We start from the raw sequence: 24,611 nt of genomic DNA, 5'->3' as shown, positions 1-24,611 counted from the left end.
TCTTCCGGGCAAGGGTAAGATATCTTTATAAATATTTGAACCGATTATCTTATCACTTTTATATCAGCGTGGCTTCAGAGACGGCTTATCTAAAGTCAAGATAACACTGAGTAAAGGTGTTTGTATGTCAATTTGTATGCCTTCTGAGAGTGTGGGTGGGTGTTTGTGCGGCACCCCTGTATGTGAGAGGGTGTTCATGGTGAATATTCCTACTGCCCGTTTCGTGGGTTTATGTGTCTGTCTGCTGTGTAGTGTTTTTATGAGTGCTCCAGGGTGGTCATGGTGTGTGTGCATATGTCTGCATTCTGTACGCTTATCTGTGGTGGGTGCATGTGTGTGTGTTACATGCTTGTTGATTATTTTTCTTGTTTGGGTGTGTGGAAAATTATGGAGTTGTTGCCCGTGCATAGTGCGTGCTTATATTCCGTGCCCGTGGTTTATGCAGGGGTTCCCGGTGTTTGTTTACATTTCCAGTTTGTGTGTGTACTTATCTTCCGTGTGTGATGTAAGTGTGAGTAGGTGTGTCGGAGACAAGGTTTTGCGTAGGCGTATGGTTGCATGCTATGTGCTATAGGCGAGGAGGGTGGTGTGTCTGCTTGTTTAAGTGTGGGGGTGTATGTTTGTATATTGTCTGCTGGTCCTCCGTATATGATATGCATGTAATGTGTATGATGGGATGGTGCATCTTCAAGTGTATCTCTGCCTGGTGTGTGTCTATATTCCGTGCATGGTGCGTACATGCCTCTTGTGTGTGAAGGCTATGTTTTTTATTTGTGTGTGTGCCTGGTGTGTGCTTTTCTTCTGTGCATAGTACGCGCTTGTATGTGCTTGAAGGACAGTGTTTGTTCATGAGTATATCTGCCTGGTGTGTGTGTAGTCACCAGCTTCTGTACATGTGTCACTTAGTGTGCGGAATGGCCTGCACCGGTCCTGCCTGCTGCTGCCATCATGGTACATGCTTCGAATACCTCTGCCGCGCCTCAGCGCACAGCACATGCACAGGCGACACACGCACATGTAGCCGGTCTCTCTAACCACACAAGACATCTCTCCCCACACACATGTAATACCTTTCCCCACACGTAAGTCCCTTACCCCACACAGGTAACACACACTATTGTTTCTGCACTTTTGTTACTCGCCAGTCCATTTGTATTCTACCTTTCCTTAGTCATTGTGTCCCTGGATGAAAATTTTTCACAGTAACGTTAAAAAAATGAATTGGGTTGTCAAAAAACGTTTTCTTTTTGCTTCTATTTGTTCTTATGCGTCATTTTTTATTTTCGTTCAATGGAGAACGGGAGCCCCCTTGCAATTTTTAAGTTGACAAGGTGCTAGCGCGCACCCACACTCGTCTGACAGTTGCTGGAGAAAAAGACAGAGACTCTAAAAAGGCCACCAATGGTAATCCAGCTCACTGCACAGCCCCTGCCCCCTGCCCCTGTAACGTTAGTGCTGGCCCTGAGGCCTTACTGTCGCGCTCACTCAGGATGGGAGGAGACCCACCACATGCCGTGCCTCTTCAGTTTGGTCCATTGTCCTACTGCACATGACAATGAGTCAGCTAGGCTTTGTACTTGGTCTTACTGACCTCTGCTCTAAGGCTGCAGCATTCTTTGGAGTTGAGCGCCAGTGGCCAAGTTGGTCCAGGCAAATGTGAGGTTATTTACAGCTGGAAAAAACGGCCCACCTGCTGGCCTTCGTCACAGGACCCTCTGAAAATGGCCAATTGCCCGCCCTGCCAACTTGACACCGTGGGTCCCTTTGTGTCCACACAGACGCGTCATAGCCCGGCCGATAAAACACCTGTGATGTAGGCCATACAAGCAAGTCCCTGGCCTTTCTTTCCACTTAAAGCTTCATTTTCACATTAATGTAGGTACTGATCCGACCTCACCTCCCTCAAAGTCCTCGTGCTAGTACAGTCCTGCTGGCAAAGAGCCAGCTACTGGATCTGCACACAGGCTCAGAAATGTCCATGGCCCCTCCATATGATGCCCCTGTGCACCTGTTGCTCAGGAGCCAGGAGCTCCAATCCCAGGCGCTAACATGCACTACACTGAAGTGATGAATCAGATGAAACCCGTTGACCACCTGGGAATTATGTGGGATGATGGCTGGTCCTAAACAATATGATAACTCAAAAAGAGGGACTGGGGGCTTTTTTAGAGTTTCAGCATACATGCCCCAATAATGATAAATGCAAGAAGGAATGCAGTCAGTTCCTAACTCTGACGTACTATGGAAACACGGCTGCACGCTCGTACACTCTTGAAGCATAACATTAATGGCTGCTGTGTTTACAAAGAGGACTTGGAGTTTATCTGGGAGATTGGGTGGCCGGGTGATTTCTAGCAAGTCCCTGAGATAGCTGGGAGCCTCTGGCCCTTTAAGGCGGAGGGCCTTGCCACTCAATAGTTGGAGACATTTGATAAGGCATGCAAACACCCCTACCTTGCACCCTGTCCCATCACAAGACAAAGGCCGGCTGCAAGGTGCCCTCAATACAAACAACGCCACCTTGATATTTTATTTGCAGGTGGCGCCAGGGTCTGGGGTGGTGAAGCAAAGCGGAAACGCCAACACAAGCCACTCACACCTTGACCCGTCTGCACGATCCTTATCTCAGGCCTCAACTGCTTCTGTGCTCAGGAAACGGAGGCCGAGGGAGGGGACAGCAGGCTGAGGATGTCTTTTTAAAAATAAAAATAAGAAAATGGACAAAGAACCTGCACGAAATTAACTCGCGCATCCTCAGATTGCAGACCAATAGCTTGTTGGCCCGGGTATGCGGGGAAACTGTTGACAATAGAAATTACATTGGCATTCATACCAACCAGCACTTGCACCAAACTACCACCCCACCTACTCTCATACCCGCAACATTCCCGCACTTCAACGCAGACCACCACAATCGCACCCACACCATCTACCCACACTCCTACCTCCAGCACTACATGCCCACTAACACCTACAGCGTTCCCACATTCCACAAGGACAGCCCCACACACACACACACACACACACAAGCTCCCCACACTCCCACATCCAACTCCACGCACACACTGACCTACAGCGTTCTCACATTTTCATCCATGCCCACACCTACTCCTACACCACCTCCCTAACCTTACTCCCCTTTTCAATTCCACATCCAGCTTGCACACCATCCTTATACAGATGCATACCACCACCATCCCACAATCACACAAATACAGCTAGGACAGTGTCTCTCAGGTGCTGTCAATGCGAGGTGCCTCTATCTGATAGCATTGCAAGGATAGGTGCTAATTACAGACACCGCCCAGAGCACAAGAGGTGCAACTTATGGACACTGATCTCACAACAAGAGATGCCAGTCACTGACACCACATAGACTGAGAGGTATCTCAGAATGTGGCTGAACTGAGATGCCATCTACAGCCCCGGTTGTACGCGGCCACAGTCAAGTTTCGAAACTCACACCACATCCACCTCTTCACGAGCACCTTTGTGGCAGTCATTTATTTATACGTGTCTGTGGGAGGAACGTGCTGCAGCACAATAGGCATCAGACCAATGCTTTTACCCTTAGAATTGGTAGCTAAGCATCTTCTGTAGGGCCTCTGTTGAGGGATTCTTTGACTTGGTGTAGCATAGATGGTTGCACGGAATGTCTTCCAGAAACAAGCAATAACAAAAGCATAGTGTTCCATAAACACCAAAGAAACACTGTTTCAGGTATTTTTTATGGCGCAAAAACGAGTAACCACTGAAAAGCACTGTTTTTTTGAGGTATTGAAATCAATTGAAAACACTGAAAAAACACCACCAGAATTTATCAAAAATAGATACTGAAAACCGGAAAGCCTAGGTATAACTAAGGTAGGCTTAGCTAGTTAGATTGGTACAGAGCAGGAATATCGTCGTAAAAATATCGACTAACCTAAATATCGCTGCAAAAATATCTACAGGAAGAAATATCGATGACAAAAATATCGTCTGACCAGAATATCGACAGACAGGTAAGTAATATCGTTAACATTAACATAGTTGTAATAAATATTGTTCACAAAAACATAGTTTACAATAATATCGTTTTTTAAATAATTATAAGTAATGTAGTGTTTTTAATGAATAATTGTAGTCAAAGTAGTATTTTTAGTAGTATATTATTAGTTAATAATGTATTTTAAGTTGAATTTAGTATTAATAGTTCCGTAGCGGGTTGTGGGTTTATAGGGGAGTAGGGTGGGAAGTAATTTAAATATAATGAAATAATAGATTAATTAATGTTTTAAATGAATATAAATAGTGTAATAAATAATAGTTAATTAATTTCAATTAGTTAATTGAATAATAATTATGTAATTAATTATGTTAATTTTTTAATTAATTTTAGGTGTGTGTACAGGATTTTTTTAGTGAAAATGTAGTAAATTAATTACAATTTAATTGATTAATTATTTAAATAATGATTACAAAAAAAAAAAAATTATTGTTATTTTATAAATTATTAAATACATTTATTAATTTTTACCCCTACGCTATCCAACGCTTTACCTACTGTTGCACCCCCTGGAGTGGGAATAGTAATTTTTACCACTACGCTATCCAACGCTTTCCCTACTGTTGCACCCCCTGGAGTGGGAATAGTAATTTTTACTCCTACGCTATCCAACGCTTTCCCTACTGTTGCACCCCCTGGAGTGGGAATAGTAATTTTTACCCCTACGCTATCCAACGCTTTCCCTACTGTTGCACCCTCTGGAGTGGGAATAGTAATTTTTACCCCTACGCTATCCAACGCTTTCCCTACTGTTGCACCCCCTGGAGTGGGAATAGTAATTTTTACCCCTACGCTATCCAACGCTTTCCCTACTGTTGCACCCTCTGGAGAGGGAATAGTAATTTTTACCCCTACGCTATCCAACGCTTTCCCTACTGTTGCACCCCCTGGAGTGGGAATAGTAATTTTTACCCCTACGCTATCCAACGCTTTCCCTACTGTTGCACCCTCTGGAGTGGGAATAGTAATTTTTACTCCTACGCTATCAAATGTTTTAATTAGTAATATATTGTACATTTTAATTATATGTATGTATTATTGTTGTTATATAAAGTAATGTGTAAATCAATTTATATGTCCACATTTATTAAGTTTATAATTAAAAAGTGTAGTAAATTTGTTTTAAATAGTTAAAAAATAAAAGTAATGTAATGTATTTTGTTAATAGTACTTATATTTATTTATTATTTAATGTAATTTTAATTATTTTAAAAAGTCGATATTTTTTACATCTATATTAATTACAACGATATTTTGGAGTCGATATTTATGTACTTACCTGTTTAAGTATAGGGTGTCGATATTTTTGTAAACGATATTTTTACAACGATATTTATGTCAGCTATATTTTTGTAATCGATATTTTAACACCCTACCAGTTAGATTGTCAGACTGGTCCGAATAGCTGACCTGCCACTGACCCAACGTACTCAATAGGCGATCGAGAGCAAAGGTGCTGGCGGAGCACTCTGTCAGAAGATTCAATAACCCAATCGGCTTTCTGGGAAGGAGTTTGATAACCCAATGGGGTCCGACTGTTAGCTGCAGAGAGGGGTGTGACGCTGGCGTTACACTGTAGCTGTGGGTACCGGTCCTGACCTGCAGTGGTCCTGTCCTGTTCCAATTTGGTCCGTACGTGTCCTGATTCTGGTCTGCACCTGTTCTGTCCTGTTGGCACCTGAACTATCGGGAGTCCTGTCCTTTATCCCAGCCCGTGGCCAAGGTTGGTTTTCACACTATTCTAGGTAAATATAAATTTCTGTGGATATGTCATTGTACTGTTTCCCTTTTCTTACCCTTCCTATGTTTCAATGTTTAAGGAAAGTCTCGTAATATTTTCACATTATCTTGCTTTGATTATTTTCTTCCTAAATGAGCGAGCCTTAATTGAATTGGTATGGACTACGACATTTTAGAATTTACATAGATAAAGTGTTAAACCTTGCCAGAGTCTATGGTTATTTTATGAATGTAAATGTTTATTTTATACCTATTATGCTAACTCCCTTGATCCCTTAGGACTCTAGGTACCGGTGACTAGGATTGGTAAATCAATGGTATAGGTCCTAAAAGGTTAAATCCTGATTAGCAAAGGTTTACCTGTTTAAAGTGTGTATGTTTATGGGCCCAGGTGAGCATGGTAAAACGAGCAGGTGAGCCCACGCTTTATCAATTGGTCTAATCCCCAGCTCCATTCTGAGAGGTGTAAGAGGGGAGCTAGGGGGAAGACCGAGTAGTTGCCTAGCAAAAGAGTTCTCAATATTTACCAAGGAGCCCAGGGGGGCGGTGGCCCCAGATTTCGGCACCATACAGCGCAGCACCCCTGGCTTGTACTTTGTAGATTTCAACTGCCGGGCTTATGGTTTTAAGGGGACAACTCCTATATACCTTTGTTAGGCCCCCGTCGATTGTGCTAACGTAAGGCTTGCTTTCTGGATTTGCATGCCCCAATCCAGCAAGGTACTCAAAGATGGAGATACTCGCTAGCGGATTTCCATCTAAGCAGGGGTTGGGGCGGGTACTTGTACTTGCATTAAAGACCATATATTTAGTTTTTTGAAGGTTGATCTCCAAGCTCTGGTTCCTGAAAAAAAGAACTAAAATTGTTAAGGGCCTTTTGAATTACCATGGGCGATTTAGACGGAAGGAGGGTATCAACCACGAACATCATCGCTGGAATTTTGCAATTCGCAAGTTTAGGGGCATCAATGTCAATCTCTGTGGTTAGTAACTCAACTAGGACATTAATAAAAAGACAGACCAGTGTCCGGCCAGGACGAAACCTTGGCGTACACCTCTTTCTGCCGGCAATGGAGCTGTTAGGTCGCCATTTTTCCCATACCTGATTTGGGCCTAATTGCCTCGACAGAGACGTTCCCGCAAGTGACAAAGATAAGGCTCTTATGCGCCTCCGGGCACGGGCACAGTACTCTGGCATGGTGCTTCCTGGAACTGGGGCTCCTGGGGATTGTAGTCTGCACCCGACGTGACAGCGTGGTAGAGTGGTGCGATTGACAACGGGCTCCCGCTCTGCGGGAAGCCCCAGGCGCTCTTATGGTCTCTGGGCGTAGGGCCGTTTCTACCATTAGGCAAGACTAGGCAGCCGCCTTGGGGGTCAAAAGGGCTAGGGCGACAAAAGGGGATTTTTTTTATTTGAACCTACGAAAGTAAAGCTAGGCGGCCGCCTAGTCTTGCCTAATGGTAGAAACCCTGATAGGGGAACGACAAGGTGGGTATTTGTGCAAAAGAAAATGTAAGCCACACATGTTAACCAGCTGCTTCCGTAGCTTAGCAACAGCAAATTGAGTTGCCCTACATCAGAGTAAAGGGACATGGCTCTATGGTGACAAACACGCAAGGTGGTATATGTACTCCGAGGCCATCTTGGACTAGCATTGCATAGTCTGATGTGAGAGTTTCAAATTTGGTATGCGTAGGTTCCACTGTTGGGCCTTATTAGCCTTCACTAGCTGCCTAAGTGCTATTATAACTGCTTCTGCAAATTAAATAGTAGCTCAGTGCACCTTTTCCTGCACTTTATTTTGAAATCTAATTCTATTACGTTTTTCTTACGGACATGTAATACTTACTATTGCATTTCTCGAACATTATACCCCATGTTAGCCCTACCATACTTGGAAAAAACAAGGTAATTGGTGTAACACCTGTTTTAAAATACAGCAACAAATCACTCATTTCAAGATGGCGACCACACATATACACTACTCAGGCAACTGTACGAGCCCCAGAATATTTCTGCTGAATTTCAGACTAAGAGGCGGGAAACAAGTTTCCTGGGTTTGGGGAGAGAATAAGGTTTGCAGGGCCGGGGCACATCAGAGGACTGTAGTAAAAGTAAACTCAGTTTACCATCTTCCACGCAGAATCCTATGCCTGTTCTTCCTGCCCTCGTACCTGAATGTGTACAATGGAGTCAGACGTCTGGGATAGCACTGAGCTCTCCCTCGTCGACAGGCATATCACTAGGTATGAACGGTTGCTCGTACTGCAACAATTCACTGCGGAATTTAATGAAAACCTGCTTTGTCTTTCCGCCCCACACCTCCCTCTGTTCAGGCCTAGACCGCCCATAGTTGGACTATTAAACATGGTTATTGTTCTCAGAGAACTTTGCACCCATTGTCATAATAATAGGCTTTTCGTGACTAACAAAAATGAATGTGTCCTCATGATGTAACACAACTTGTGCTCATGTAAAACGCTCTGATACCCGATACTTTCGGGTCATGATCACGCTATATAAAACTCCGTAAAAAAAAAATAATTGACCACTAGCCTAGTGTCATGCCCAATACTGTCATCCAGTAGTGACTGTTTAGGCCAACGTCAGTGTCCACACTGGGATTTTTGAGCCAGTGCTTATCCTGTTAAAAGTAAGACTACAAATCCCAGAATGCAATGCACAGGTGGCCGTAAACCCAGGATTGGTTGAAGGTGTTCCACAACATGGAACCACTTGTCAACTATGATGAAGTGTGCATTCTGCCTTGCACCGGCTCAAATTCTGGTCAGGATTACTCTCATAGCAGTAACATGCACAAGCTTGTAAATTATTTCTATTCACAGCGCCAAGAAGCAGTTCATTCTGTGGTGTACGCAAAACTTTATAATGTCTTACCATAGTCTCTGAATAGCGCGGATTTGAGCATCATGAGCTATAATCTCCCTGACGTCGAAATCTTTTATTTGTTGTGATCAGGCTCTATTGAATGGATACAATGGTAGATGATAGCTATTTCAGGTGCTGCAGTGAAAAAAAACAAGCATTGGCAAAGCCAGTAGGTCTGGCCTTGGAAGATGGTGCAAGTTACTATTTTTGTTGTTTCTGGTTTTGAAAACGAGGTGCACTTGACGCCTCTGTGGTATTTAAACACAAGGCTCTATTGGGCATCCGTGTACATAGTTCTGTGAGTGTATGGCTACCGTAACGGTCTGTCCTGGGCCTTTCGTTGAGGTTGTTTGCAGGACTGACTGTTGTGATTGTGTTTCCTGATAGTAAATGAGAGTAACATAGAAGGGTTCGGCAGTAGAGGGTGTGCCTCTCTAGCATGGATAACAGGGGGAGAGAGTGATGGTAGTAAAAGGGAGGGGGCGGCATTTTTCAATTCTCGCCTAGGGCGGTAAAAACACCTAGAAACGGCCTTGCTCGGGCGCGGTGCTCTGGCGTGGCGCCTCCCGGTGCTTGGGATCCTGGGGGTTGTAGTTTCCCCCCGACGTGACAGAGTGGTGCGATTGACACAGTCAACGATTTATTTTGGACAGTGTCAAACATTTCCACAACAGCACATAATACTGAGAACAGCCTTTTCTTAAGGGAACAGAAATGGATCTACAGAGTTTGTAGCCATATCTGTGGTCTGAACGATGATAATCCCTGGAACACATTGAGTAACCATGTACACATTGAATAACCTTTATGATAACTTGGGGGCCATCATAGGACACTGGTTGTCGTCCTTTTTGAGCTACACATCATGACCCATTGGACAGCCAACTCACAGATAGGGTCCTGATAGCATTAGCGAACAAGAGCCACACCATATGTCTGTGCCTGGCCAGACCATATCCTCCGTGGATATGTCACGAGGGGCTCAGCAACAATAGGACACTGGTATCCAAGGGCTAGTGACACATGTGACCTGTTCTGACATAATTACTCACATATTTGGTGGTGATTTGTCCTCCTCCAGAAAGTAGCGTAGGGCCGGAATCATGGAGAAGCATCCATTTACAAATCCTTGTTTAAACTGTCTCCCTGCACCAGCACACTATAGTGATAGTACTGTTACTACACTGCTGGCCTAAAATACGAACATTCCAGCGTATATGGGGTTTTATGTATAATTCATATGCACAGCTTGTCTTTATCCTGGGATTCATTACATATATCTGAACGTGCAAATATTCTACTTGCAACCCTGAATTAACACTCCAGCTTGGAGGAAGGGGATAGCGGTCTAGCTAATATTCAGCCTGGTCTGTGTGACCACCTTCTCCCCAGTTTCCAACACAGTATGCAAATCCATCCTTAAAAACTGGAATGTTCTCAATGCTGGTACCCTCAACCTTGATCGCCCCATGTTTGCTTTCAAAAAAAGCAAAAACATCAAAGACCACCATGTCTGTGCAGCCTTACCTGCCAAAAAACAATTGGTCACCCTGAAAGACCAGTGGGAGCTCCCACCTCTTTAGGGCCACGCCAAATGTGGCAATTGCAGCATTTGTGACCTAACGATTGAATGCAAATAATTTTGTTTGGAAAATATACGATTTGAACTCAAAACATTTACCAATTGTAACACATGCAATGTTGTATATGCCATCTTTTGCCCCTGTAACAGAATCTATATCGGTCATACCACTCAGAAAATAAGATTGTGCATATGCCAACACCGGAGTAGAATAAGATGCAAGACTCCAAATGCACCGCTGGTGGATCACTACACAGAGACTGGACATTCTGAAGACGACTTACGTTGGACCGTCATATGTGTGGTCAAACTTCCACCTAGGGGCGGCGATATGTCAAAACTGCTCAACAAAGAAGAGCTAAAATTTATTTTAAGGACCAATAGCCTGCATACTGGACTAAATCGCCTTGAGGATTGGACTGCTCTCATATAGAGACACCAGACCGTAAGTGTGTAGTTTTGTACCACTCTTGAGTAACTTAGCTACTGTACCATATCTGTAAATATGGCCTCCAATGATTAATTCATGCAATGTTTGTATGCTTGACACATGATTTTAAATCTTATGCACAAATATTTTAATTTCCTGCCACACTTTCATCTCACTGCCCCATCATTACGAAGCCAACTTGGTTTCTTCACCTCCAGGGCTAACCTCACTCCACTAAAAGATGGCTGCCTCCCTCACACTAACTAGGCCTTCCTCACTTTCCGCTGTAACCACCCAATCACATGGTCCTTCTGAGCCCATTCGTGCACGTCACTCCTTTATACAACCCGTGCAGACTCTCAATCACATCTGCATTACCGGACGCTGCCCCTTGGATCAACACGCCGCATCGCCCGGCCTGAGGTAAGCCACAATACATTGTCATGTCGGCTGCCCATGAGCTTCACCCACCCCTACCTCCCTTGATCCCCACTAACGTCTCCTTTCAGGCCAACATGCTGCTATTAAGCACACAACTGAGGCTCCACTTTGAGACGCTAATCTAAACGCCCTCGCTGCCTCACCCCACAAGGTCAGTTTATTTCCTTCTTATTCATGCCCACCTTATCTGCATTCACCCGTTATTTCCGTGCACTAACCATCAACACGTCCTTTTTTTCAGAAAAACCGTACCTTTTAAACCCAACTAGCCACCACGCTGAAGACCATTCGGAATTATCTCATTGAACCACGAACGGTCTACTACCTCCGCGGATAAGCGAGTTGCCTTTCATGCCTCTTGCCCTCTCACGTCCAAACTCGCTGAGTCTCATATTGGGCTGCCTCTCCCTTTAGATCGCCCTCCATACGTTGGCCATCAATACATCCCGGATCCCTTACTACAAGCTGGATCTCCACCGAGTAAGAAACGTTTACATACACCTCATGCATGGCCCCCACTCGTTGTATGTGCCTGTAGACCACCTTGGTAACTCCCAATACTTTCAGCTTCCCATTGTGCTCACAAACCAGGATGCCAGCATGCATGCCACCCTCCCTGGGTACTGCCAAATGCACCCGGTCATTGCGGCCTCTGCTTTAATATTGCGCAAACTAGCCTGTCACTGCGCCTGATTCTTACTGCCCAAATCCCTCTGCCACCACCTTTCACCTATGTATTAAATAATTGACACCATGTCACCTTACACTTAATCGCATATCCGCTTTGTCACTGCAACGTTTTTATTCCCTCCATGCAATGGTATGACACTAGGTCTCTTTACAGTACTGTAAATGAATGACACCAGGTCACCTTTCACTTAGTGATGTACACCTTTATATCGCATATTCACTCTGTCACTGCGCCGTTTTTTATTCTTCTCAGACCACCGGTATGACATTATGTGTCTCTATAGCACTGTACATGTTTCATGACGCTAACTTCATGTCTACAAACGCTCCAAGTATTATAAGGTTATGTCTAACTCTCCCTTTTCATGTGTTTTTTTACCCCTCAGTCCATCTTTGAAAAAACCTTCCCTTTGATTGTAATTGAACAAATATACTAACCATAGGCACATATTAACAGGCATGCTTATTTTATGTCCCAAAGATGATCCTTGCATTGTTCTCTTGGATCGAAACGTCGTCGACACCTCAAACCTCTCATACATACACTATGATGTTATTATTCCCTATGTAGAAATGTCTCTTGCGATTTGTTTTGTCTACTGATGATTTGTCTTGGAAACAAACCGTGAGTATTGCCTGAGCCCCCCCTCTTTATGTTCTCCCAACTGTATGTCTCTTTGTTTCTGTAGTAGGACGCAGGTTTGTGTCCCACCTTCAGTATTTGTCCGCTATTGCCTAAAGAACTACTGACTTATTAAATACTGAAACTCTGTCCGGCTGGACAAATTCTACTAAACACAGCACTGATTGGGTCTGTATTCATTGCCCTCTACTCATTCTCTTTTAGGGACCACTTCTGTGTTAAATAATTGATTCCCAAGGTCCCTAGCTGACTTTAATTGGGTCACCCTTGGCATTGAAAAGAAGAATATTCAGCCTGCAGCACGCCGCAGGCCGCGCATGTCGCAGAAGTGATGGCGAATACGGACGGAGACATGTCGTTTTATCGTCCCTCGCCACTCAGCCCAGAGCAGCTACACGGTGCTGGGGGAGACGACTGGTCGGTGACAGCTCACCTTGACGAAGTAAGGTCGGGGAGTGTGGAGGCAAGACTGCGGCAAAACATGAAATGAACAGGCCGGGTCCCCTTCTAACAAGGTGGAGGTTATTCCACATTACATTCCTCTTCCTTTAGAATCCTCTCAAGCTGCCGATTGGAGACACATCTGATCACTACACCATGGCACATGGCTGAAACCTAGAGGCATACCAGACATGCTCATGCGGTCTGAGAAGTTGAAAACATTATTTATTATTAATTACTGAAAACAACCATTTCTCTTTTTTATCTCTACCATTACAGCATGTGACTATAGGGAGCTGTCCTCGCTCACCCCACCAGTTCAAGCATTGTTTTTAATGAAACTCGGTAAGATATGCAGAGTGCATGATTGTGTCGCTGCACTAAGTAACAATGACCCTGTATTTGAATGCACTTAAAGAGCATCATTAAAATGCTCCAATGGGATGACTGGCCCTTCACACTGCTGGGGGGTATTCTTAACTTTAGCATCCATCGGGTAGCACCATTGATCTAGAGGGACAAAACCACTTCTCTTCACTCCGGATTGTACTTTTTTTTAAAAATCTTTTTATTGAACATACAAGTCACAATTATGTAATTCAGGTTCATCAGCATGGTTAAGTACATATCACAATCTACAGTACAGATCGTTTGGCAGGATCATCATACCATCACACACTTGTTACGCGTGTTTGCATTTCAGCACATACTTCAGTGTCCTGTACATTAAGACAGTTCCGGTTCAGGAGGAATTGTCGATAGTTCACATAGTCCCCCTCTGTAGGTGTTCCATCCACCCCACAGTTTATTCCACTTTTTTGGACAACCTCTCCACACATATACAGTCTTATTTGCCATCATGGCCCTGTCCATATCTTTACACACTTCCGTGTGTTTGGGTGCAGTTGCCCCCCCACCCAATGCTGGGCAATGTTTCTCTTAGCCAGAATCATTCCCAGTGTCACCCATGTTTGCGCGATGCAGTTAAGATCTGTTGCTTCCCAAATATTTAGAATGCAGCGTTTGGGTTCAGGAGGAACTTTTTTCCCAATAACTCTTGTAATGGTGTTCATAACAGATTTCCAATAGGACTGTATTGCGGGGCACTCCCAGAGTGTGTGGAAAAAGGTACCACTTGCCCCACTTTGTCGAAGGCAGAGCAGGGTAGGAGCTCTTCCTATTTTATAGAGCATGGTTCTAGTATAGTAAATTCTGTGGAGTATTTTGAGCTGTACTAAACGCAGCTTGGATGTGATCACTACCTCTCTGGGTGACGCAGGCGCTTCCTGCCAATCAGTGTCATCTAATTCTCCCACCTCCGCCTCCCATTTGTCTCGGAGCCTTTGCATGGGGTCAGGCATATTGATAATCTTACGGTAAGTTATGAAAATTGCTCTTGTAGTCATATGATCCGTTAGTAGTCTATCCTCTAGCGGAGAGGCCTCAGGTGGAGTAGTGCCAGGGGGAATCACTGCCTTTAGTGCGTGCTTGATCTGGCGATAACGGAATTGTTCTGTCGGTGCCATCTCATATTTCTTCTGGAGTTGCTCAAAGGGGACAACCTTTCCCCGCACTCAGAGATCCCCAAACTTAGATATTCCTATGTTGTCCCAGTGTTTAAAGTCTTTGCTCTTGCCCAGCCTACCTAGTGTATCCGTGACCCAGAGGGGTTTTGCTTGTGTGATCTTGTTACCCCAACTTTCAGCGCACTATGTTCCATACTTGGAGTATGTGGTTTATTGGGGCTGTCAGGGCTCGTGTCTTGTTATAGAGTGCTCAATATAGTCCCTCCTCGCCCAGTTCTAATCCATCGAGGCCACAGGCAGGATCCGTGTGCGGGACATGGAGCCAGTGATTGATGACAGTTAATTGAGACGCCCAATAGTATACTTGTATACTTGGGAGTGCGATACAACCATCATACCACGTTCGGAACAACTTTGTCATAGCTATGCGTGATGGTTTGTTATTCCAGAGGAGTTTTTTGACTTCTGATTCTACTGCTTGGAAGTAGGACTGGGGGACAAAGATAGGGGTGATTTGCAGGGCGTATAGAAACCTTAAAAAGTGCCGCCTTTCCTAAGAGTGTTAGCAGGAGTGATTGCGTCTCTTTTTAGCCGTCGCAAAGGAGCTTGGAGGTACAGAGTCATAAAGATCCCCAGGTGATGGGTGATGTGGATTCCCGAATATTTCAAAGTATCTCCGGCCAGTATTATAGGACATCTAGCCGGTAGGTCCGGCGGAGATCCCTTCAGGACGCACATTACCGATTTGGTCCAGTTGATGTGTACCCCGAGTGTCTGCCGTATGAGTAGGCTGTCCAGTTTTCAGTTTCTATTTTTGGTAAATTCTAGTGGGGTTTTTTCAGTGTTTTCAATATCTTAAAAAACAGTTGTTATGAGTGGTTACACATTTTCGCGCCACTAAAAACAACAAAAAAAGTTTTTTCCGGTGTTTATGGAACGTTTTGCTTTTATTATTGCTTGCTTTCTGCACTGAAAGAACATCGTATATAGACAGTGTACTTATAGTGTATATGAGTTCCAAATAGATTTTTGCAAATTAATCTTATTGTAGTACACCCTACAATACTTTTTCAGTAAGTCTTTGGGACATGTGCGCTCGCTCTTTCCTACCCATGTAATCTTCTGTGAAAAGCCCCTCTCAGCATTCATAGCCCCTTGGGCTGAGAACCATCAGCTAAGGGATACAGTTGGGATGACTCTTTCTTTGATGCCACATAAAGCACGAAATGATAAATATTTGCGTTTTAGTTCCTGTATATAAGAAAACAGTGCACTAGAATGGACTAAAAAGTCAATAGCATCCCTCATTAACTGTGAAGATGGTAGGGGGGCGTGGCCAAGAGCCGAACGTGGTGGACGTGTAGTCCCTGAGCTCCGTCCTTAGCCCTTGACACAAGCAACTCATCCTGCCTACCCGAAGTGCAGCCCGCCTGAATTTTGTGCACGGAGTCCCAGGGGGTGAGCGGAGTGCAGCGGAAGCGAGCCGCCCCCCTCGGACGCCGCCGGAGACACTGCGGAGCTGTGGTGCCTACTACGGCCTGTGGCGCTGAAGAAAGCCGCGGCCTCGATTGGCAGTCCATTCGGGCTGCCCCTGGATACCGGATCACTGTTGGCGAGACCCGGGCCCGGGATAGAGCACGAGACCTGCTGCTGTGCCCATAGGTGCTGGGGAGTGCCCACCCTTGCTGCCGCCCCTCGGACGCTGAGGCCCACACTCGACCCTTCCTGCTGTGCGGCCCGCCAGCGGCCGCGGGGGTTGCAGGATCCGGCCCGCCGCCCGCCCACACGCACCAGAGGCACACACGCGGAGTGGGAGCGGGAGCGGGCGAGGAGTATGAATATACGGGGGCGTGTGGACCTTCCCTGCACCTGGAAGACCCGAGCCCTCAGACTGCACCACGCTCCGGGGACACAGTGCGGCCCGACTGTACAACAGTCCCGCGTGCGCCATTTTCCCTCACCCTCGGACCCCGGACCCCCGAGTGACTGCAGCGGTGCCCTGCTCCCCCCCGACCCACACAGCGGCAGCCTGGGAGCAGAATAAGACACGTGGCAACGCTCGCACACGGCCCCTGCACTCCACACCATATCAGGGCCCCCGAGCACCCGGACTGAGATCGTCCCATCGGCGGCCTATGAGCAGACTGCAATCCACTAGACCACCACTACTGGACCAGGTGAGAGGCGCCCCCCGCCCTCCCGGCCCCTAGCAGGGGCCCCCCCCATCACTGCCTGCGGACTGTGGCCCCCCCCCCCTACACCTAACTGGACCGGACCTGTAGCTGTGCGCAAAGCCCCCTGCGGACCGCCACTTCACCCATCAGAGGCGCTATTATCGCCACGCTCTTGTCTGCTCTACCTGCATTGGGGACTCACCTCACACTTGCCCCACTCCCTCTGACTCAAGGCACTGCGCGGCCGCTCTCCGGCCCTGTGCCTGGACAATTGAAGGGAATAGAACCGGCGAGCACATTTACTACAGCGCCACCCTGCATACCAGATCAATGGGCAGGCACAGGGGCAAGACTCAAGACCAAGGCGCACCGGCAGATATGCAGTCGACGGGCTCGGAGGACCCGCTAGCCTCCTCAAACGCGGACATCATCCCACCGACCGGGAAGGGGTCTCAGGACGCCAAACTGGATCTTATCCTCAACGAAATACGCGCCACGCGTGAGACATTGGAATCGCGCATAGACAATATGGCGACAGGCCTGTCCCTGCTACGAGCCGACCATAACAAGCTGGCAGAGCGGGTCTCAGAACAGAAGATAGCGCTGAACAACCTCATACCCCAGCAGACGGAACACTCTACGAAGTTGGAGGGCGTGGAGAAACAACTTAAACAGCTGTGGGACAGGGTGGACGATGCGGAAGGACGTGCCCGCCACAATAACGTCCGCATCCTAGGCATTCCGGTACGGAGCGAGGGGAGGAACCCCACCCAGTTCGTGGAAGATTGGCTGCGGAAACTGGTGGGCCCGGAGGATCTAACTGCCCTGTACAGTGTGGAACAGGCACACAGAATGCCATCGAGGCCCCCGCAGCCGGGAGCACCCCCTCATCCTTTGATTGCGCGCCTTCTCCACTACAGGGATCGTGACACTGTGCTAAGAGCGGCCAGAGAGAAAGCGCCAATACGCTTTGAAGACAAAAATATCTCTGTGTATCCCGACTTCACACCCACGGTACAACGAGCCAGATCCACTTTCATGGGGGTGAAACGCAAATTGAGAGAAAGAGACATGAAATATGCACTTCTGTTCCCCGCTCGACTCAAAATTCTACATGGCAACAAGTCTCACTTCTTCGACTCACCAGAGGAAGCGGAGGAATGGATGGAGGTCACGCTAACTCCGCCGGCCTCGCAGGGCCCATTTGCCGACAACAGAAGCGACGGACGCCAGAGCCAATCGGAAAGGAGGGACACCACTTCCAACACCGGACATTCCCCCTCGGCGGGAGTGCCGGCGAGGGCTCAACCTGCGGGGGACCGATCGACGGGGCAGTCTTCATCACTAATGCGGCTGACGGAGGAGGCACTGGCCGCACACGACGCGGGAGCGACCGGAGATAGGATCACAGTTGCCACAGACACCCACACTGAGGTATCAGGATCGGTGGACAGCCTGCAACTATTCCCAAAGATCACGGCCCAGATGACAGCAGAGTTCTGACCGGCTTCACACTTGACACTCTCCGAGTGGTAACGTATACCTGATCTTCTTCTTACACACGGTGGGTTGCACGAGGGCCTACTTTGTAGAGGGCTACCATGCCATCTCAGGCCATTGAGAGACAGACACGGGTGGTCTGCTCCCCCCCGTATGAACATGGAACGAATTGACTTATGCCCACATTGGGCATCTTGGTTCGGCTCCCGAGCCCGTTGGCCTGGGGACCTTAATGTTAAGGGGTTACCTGTTTGTAAGACACTCCTCCCTTGTAGCAAGACGTATCTGGCATGGACACCCATGAACTCTATTCTACTGCATTACACGGTCGGTCATGGGGCCTCTTAATGATTACCAATTGTGCACCTGGAATGTACGGGGCATGGGCTCAGTACACAAACGTCACAGGATTCTAGCCCAACTCAACCGTAGGGGGGTACAGATAGCTTGCCTGCAAGAAACCCACCTGAACAGTGCCGAAAATGTGAAATTGCGCAAGAAGTGGAGAGGGCAGCTCTTCGCTACCTCCTATTCAGCGTTCTCTAGGAGGGCGGCTATTTGGCTTCGCAACTCTGTTCCCTTCAAGCTGTTAGAGCAGAGAATTGACAAGAAGGGCCGCTATGTGTTTCTAAGGGGTCTGTTGGACGGGGATGCCATAGTACTAGGTTGTGTGTACTCACCAAATACGGGTCAGTCAGAGTTTTTAATCACTGTCAAAGGGATCCTTGCAGATTGGGCCGATCACCACTGGATAATTGGGGGGGATTTCAATGCTGTTCTTGATGTTGCCCTGGATATGTCACACCCCCCACTTCATGCCACCGAAAGCAGGAAACAGGCAGACGCTCTAGCACAATGGGCAGGGGGGTGGGATTTGATAGACGCATGGCGCAGCATGCATTTACAAGACAGGGAATATACCTTCTTCTCCCCCCCTCACCAGCTACACACCAGAATTGACCATATATTCTGCTCCCGCTCCCTGACGGGATCGATTGTTCAGGCCCAACACATGGGAAAAACCCTCTCTGACCATAACCCCGTTGAACTCACTTGGCAATGGGGCAGACTACTGTCCCCCATCCCGACTTGGAGATTGCCCACGGACCTGCTAGAGGACACGGTCTTCAGGTCGTCCCTATCTGACATCATTGAATCCTACTTCAGGACAAATGCACACACAGCCAGCACTCGCCAGATAGAATGGGACGCCTTCAAAGTCTTCCTCAGGGGGGAGGCGATGGCCACTCGGGTGGGCAGACGACGGGAGGTGATAGGTAATTTGAAGGAAGTGGAGAGTACACTAGCGCCGCTAGAGAGTGAAGCTGCAGGCAGGAATGCACACTTCACACCACTACAGGACGCTCACATAAAACGCGCGGAACTGCTAGAGGACCTGAGGTTATTAGACTACAGGGAATACACAAATAGGCAGCATACGCAGGCGGATAGGGCTGGCCACCTACTGGCCCGTATTATAAGAGACTCCCCACTGTGTCACCCGATTTTGGAAATATTTGATCAGACAGGGGTGCTGACCTCAACCCAAATAGGGATCAATACTGCGTTTAAAGACTACTACACCACACTGTACAGCCCCCACCAACCCCTCTCGGAGGTCGCCTTTGAGGAATTTGTGAGGAATTTGGCCCTGCCCCGACTCACTGACAGGCAATGTAAAGATCTAAAGCGTAACATTACAATAGCAGAGATTAGGCAGGCCATACACGCCCTCCCGAAGAACAAGGCCCCTGGGACAGATGGCCTACCGGACGAATTCTATGCAACGTTCATTGATCTATTAGCCCCACGCTTACACACTATCTACTTAGAAGCATTACGGACTGCCACCCTGCCACAATCATCCATGCAAGCATTAATCACCTCCCTCTTAAAACCGGGTAAAGGGGGGATGCAGCTGGTTGACTACCGACCTTTATCCCTCCTCAACACCGATTACAAGATCCTGAGCAAGGTGTTGGCGACACGCCTAGCACAATTCATTCCACAGCTGCTCCACCCCGACCAATGTGGATTTGTGCCGGGCCGCAGCACGGCCATGAATCTTCGGCGATTGGCTCAGCTGATGCTCAGAGACCAAACGGGCATGGACTCAGAGGGCTGCATATCGCTGGATCTGAAGCAAGCCTTCGACTCCCTCAGATGGGATTACATGTTCGCAACGCTCGTAAAATTTGGGATCCCACCCGAATTTATTGCCTGGGTCAAACTGCTATACACCCGCCCCATGGCTAGGGTGCGTACCTCCAAGTACATTTCAGGTCCCATAGCTATAGCGAGGGGCACCCGGCAGGGCTGCCCACTCTCCCCACTCCTATTTATCCTGGCCCTCGAACCACTGCTCTGTAAACTTAGGACGGTGGCCCCCCACTGCGGCATACAAAGGCACAGGACGGTACACGTTGTGTCCGCCTACGCCGACGATATCATCTTATATCTCCGTGACCTGCGGGGCAACTTGGACCCTATACCTCAATTGTTTGAGGGCTTTAGGTCATTATCAGGCCTCACCATCAGCGAATCTAAGTCCTACGGCTTCACCTTTTCGGATGCGGGCTCGTCTGCTCCTCTGCTCTTCACCCCACACGCATTCCAGATGGCAGACACCACATTCAGATACCTCGGGATACACATTTACAGGGAAGCTGCAATGATGATAGATGGCAATCTTGGGAGGGCAATAAGAGCACTGAAATCGCAAATACAATTCTGGCTGTCGCTGCCTCTTTCGATAGCAGGCAGAGTGGCCATCTCCAAAATGGTAATGCTTCCCCACCTCCTTTATTACTTCACTAATCTACCCTTCCTGATCCCTGCAGCGACCTTCAAAACTCTGGACACACTGCTCACGGAACTTGTGTGGGGGCCGGGGCGCAGGCGCATAGGCCTAACTAAACTACAGCTCCCCTCTGGATCCGGAGGCATGGGACTACCGGATTTCAGGGCTTACAACTACGCGTGCCAGCTACAATGGTTGGCCTACTGGATAGCGGGTCGCAACCTCCATGAGATTAACATGACGGAAGACGGTCATGCTAAAGGAGAAATCCATACCCTGCTCCTACCCCGCTCGAACCTGCCGAGAGATGCCCCACCACTCATCCGACTAGCTATATCGTACTGGCGGAAGGCACTAAAATACACATCCCCCACGACATCTTATGCCCCCACAATCCCGCTTTTGGGACTCCCACTGGAGTCGGGACCGCTCACAGCGAACAAACTCATGTCATGGCACGACGCTGGAGTGACACATGTAGGTGACCTGTTTACTGAGGGACGCCTGCTGTCCTTCAAAGACTTCAGGGCCACGCATGGTGTTCCTGGAGGCTCGTTCCTCCTGCATGCTAGCCTCCGCCATTATGTAACGAGCAGGTGGGCACCTGAAGGTCGAGAGCCACTTACAAACCCCTTGATAACGATGTAATACCTCATGGGGACAGGCGGCCACCTGACTAGGTGGCTCACCACTAGCATCAGAGCAGGGAGGGCGATCCCTCTGTCGCCTCTTAGGGCGAAATGGGAAGGAGATATAGGGAGGCCACTGAGGGACAGGGAATGGGATTGTGTCCTCCAGTTTCCCAAGAAGATAGCTAGGAACCCCAAGTTCAAGTTTATCCAACTGATGTTGTTACACAGAGCCTACCTGACCCCACACCGCATACACATGATGTTCCCTGATACAGTTGGCGTGTGCCCCCGATGCGACGCGGATGACGCTTCGCTAATTCACATGCTGTGGCAATGCCCCAAACTGGATTACTACTGGACCACTATTAATGACATGCTTGAGGGAACAGGCTCCCTGCCCCAACCGCTCACCCTAGAATATGCACTCCTGGAGCTGGGACCCTCGGCACGCACGAGAAGCGTGGCAACACGTTTTGCTGACATGGCCCTATTACTAGCGAAACGAGCAATCACGATGAGGTGGAAGTCATCCAGGCCGCCTGACCCTGATTTATGGAAAGCGGAGGTAATACGATGGGGTAGGGCGGAAGGTGAAGCTCTACAACGGGAGGAACGCAGAGGCCTCAGGAAGACACCGATTTTGCTGGATTGGTTTGCCATTGTGGGAATGTTTGAAACAGGGGACGATGGGGACTCTAATGATTCACTGCACATGTAATACATACGTTCAGTCATACTTGAGATTCCATGTACCGTCACGAACTGTGGTGCACTAGGAGATGGTACGAGAAATCCCGTACTATCATAGACTCCACCCCGGCCTGACTGTGTGGATAGACTTTAATGTACTACGCCGTACCATGGGTGTGCCAGATATACATCCTTTGTTCATGCGCATGCAAAAGGAGTGTCAGGAGGGATTCCTGAGGGTGGTGGGTGGGGGTTTTTTCTAACGAGATGGGTTGTTATGTTGAGTCAGAAAAAGAAAATCAAAATCAAAATATACTATGTACCTGCAATTGCTGGGCAAGCGGAAACATGTTACACCCTGCTTTACTGCTACGTTTGTACCTTTTATGTTTTTGCTCTGATCACTATGCTAATAAACACATTTTCAAAAAAAATTAACTCTGAAGATGGTAAATATGCTTTCAGCATACCATCTAACAAGTGGCAAGGATCTCCTACAGGAAATCACTTCAGCTCGGGTATCAATTTTGACAGGTCATCACACAACTTTTTTTATATACGTAGCTGAATCACTGCAAATACAAACAATATCACTCCAATCTTTGTTGAACTTGGAAGGAACCTTTTTTGCAGAGCATTACAAGTGACACTGAGTTCAATGCTTTCCAAAAGTCTGGTGTCATATTTTCACCACCACCCCAGATGCTTGGTGATATATATACTTGTCACTATACCTTGCATTGAATGTTTAAAGCCTGAGGTGTTGGCAATTCACCTACTATCAATACTGACTCACTAGAAACTATGGTCTGATGTATTAAGGGGTTTTTACCCATTCTCTGTGGGTAAATGTGATGACACATATTAGGAAAGATTTTTATGAAACCAGCCATTTTACCTATCAGTGAAAGAATAAAATGCAGCCAAAATATCAAATATGAGTTTGATATTTTCTGATTCTATACAGTTTATACAATAATTAAACTAGACCTACAACATGAAACTAAACCTTGCATCTTTAGACCAAAGGCCACAAAACTGAAAAAAGTAAAAGGAAAAAGAAACAACATTTTAGTGGCATCCCTAAAGAACAAAACTCAAGCAGAATAATGTTAGCCAGTCTTCCTTACTGCTAGCTTCCATAAGAAAGTTACATTGTATTGACATCAGGAAGAAAGAAATGTCTCTTTCACTATCTTTTTCCTTTCTTTGAATGGCATTTAGTTTTTGGTCGTGCAGGTGTTTTTTCAGTGTTTATATGTTGCCACCGGTGAGGGCTATTTATCTTTCAGTGGGGTTTTATCAGTTATTATAGGTTTAAACCTAAAACCCCACAGCCTACGTATGAGTCACTAATGTCCAATATACACGTGAGAGAACGTTTGGAACAGGCCAAATAGAGGAGAACATCATCAGCATATGAGGATATTCGGTCCTCGCAGCTCTCCTTCCAGCAGAGCCCGCGAATGACAGGGTCTTGTTGCACCCAGGCCGCCAGGGGCTCCAATATGAGGACAAAGAAAAGCGGAGACAATGGGCAGCCCTGCCTGGTGCCTCGATGGAGTGGGAACTCTCTGGATATATGTCTGTTAGCTACAACGTGTGTGAGGGGAGCTGTGTGGAGCAAACTAAACCAAGCGCAGAATTTGGGCCCAAACCCCATCTTCATGAGGACGGTAAGTAGAAAAGGCCACTCGACTGTGTCGAAGGCCATACGGGCGTCCAGAGATAACACAATTGCGTCCTCTTGTATGGTGTGCTTGCATCCCAGTACGCTATGGAGACGTCTCAGATTGTACGTTTTTTAATTATATCTATCACTGAGGGCACTTAACTTAGTATGTTGATGTATGTAGCTTTCTCATTACTTGCAGGATACTGACTGGGAGTAAGTTACTCTACCACTAGGCCTGAGCATTTACTCAGATTGTGACCACGCTCTACTCCACAAGTAAGGAGGTAGGGAGAGTGTCGAAGGGATCTATTTTTCTTAGTCCTGATGAAAGCCGGGGATATCGCATAAGACAGCTGAAACATGTCAACAGTTTGCAGATTGGAGGGGTAGGTGGTTCATTAAAGCCCAGCATACCACCATCCACTGGTCCTTAAATGACCTCTTAATCTGACCAGGGAGTCCGTCATTAAAGGTTTTGCTTGTAAATCCCTAGGTCAATATTAATTGGTTTTCTGCACTTTTCACTTGATCCCACACTGTTTCTTTCTTTGTTTGTTATGTCTCCCCCTCCCTATTGTTCCACCTCCAGCGTTAGCTTGCGGCAGAGGTGTGTTAGCAGCCCTATGATGAAGCATTCCACAGATTTCTGTGGGTGAGGGCAGTATTAAAAACATGTGTGTTTTCCTTCTCTTTATCACAGCGACATAAC

General features: G+C 47.1%; 1 protein-coding gene across 2 annotated transcripts in view; it reads right to left on the bottom strand.

The window, feature by feature from the left end:
• The window catches only part of LOC147724022 (E3 ubiquitin-protein ligase TRIM39-like), a 235,871-nt gene that overhangs the window by 171,199 nt on the left and 40,061 nt on the right, over positions 1-24,611 (bottom strand). The window lies entirely within an intron of this gene.

The sequence above is a fragment of the Lissotriton vulgaris genome, chromosome 4_1 (genome assembly GCF_964263255.1).
Source record: "Lissotriton vulgaris chromosome 4_1, aLisVul1.2, whole genome shotgun sequence".
Lineage (NCBI taxonomy): Eukaryota > Metazoa > Chordata > Amphibia > Caudata > Salamandridae > Lissotriton > Lissotriton vulgaris.
The sequence above is the reverse complement of the archived record's forward strand: the minus strand, read 5'-3'. Positions and strand labels throughout refer to the sequence as shown.